Raw genomic sequence first — 353 nt, forward strand, 5'->3', positions numbered from 1 at the left:
CACAGAGATTGGCCTGCCTCTGCACCCAGAATGCTGGGATTAAAGGCATGCACCACCACTGCCTTGCTCCCTTTGAAGTTCTAATTAAACCCTCTACTTCCTTAATTCAATTACTATTTAAACTATTATTAATTCAGAATATTCTAAATTCAAGGCATTGATTATAATGGTTTTCTTTCTGATATATCAGATATTGATACAGGTATTGCATTTATCTTTTCAATAACTTCAAGATGCTCTATCATCCCATTTTTCAGAGAATGAGAAGTTCATTTCAGGGGATCTAATCCTTCACCCAACTAAGTATTGGGATTCAGTTATGCCTTTAGATCCTGGCAAAGTAGAAATGTCTG

At 36.0% G+C, this 353-nt stretch overlaps 1 protein-coding gene across 1 annotated transcript in view; it reads left to right on the forward strand.

Moving 5' to 3' along the window:
* Positions 1-353, forward strand: part of LOC116089484 (nuclear autoantigen Sp-100-like) — a 112672-nt gene that overhangs the window by 41836 nt on the left and 70483 nt on the right. The window lies entirely within an intron of this gene.

The sequence above is a fragment of the Mastomys coucha genome, unplaced genomic scaffold, assembly GCF_008632895.1.
Source record: "Mastomys coucha isolate ucsf_1 unplaced genomic scaffold, UCSF_Mcou_1 pScaffold14, whole genome shotgun sequence".
NCBI classification, from domain to species: domain Eukaryota; kingdom Metazoa; phylum Chordata; class Mammalia; order Rodentia; family Muridae; genus Mastomys; species Mastomys coucha.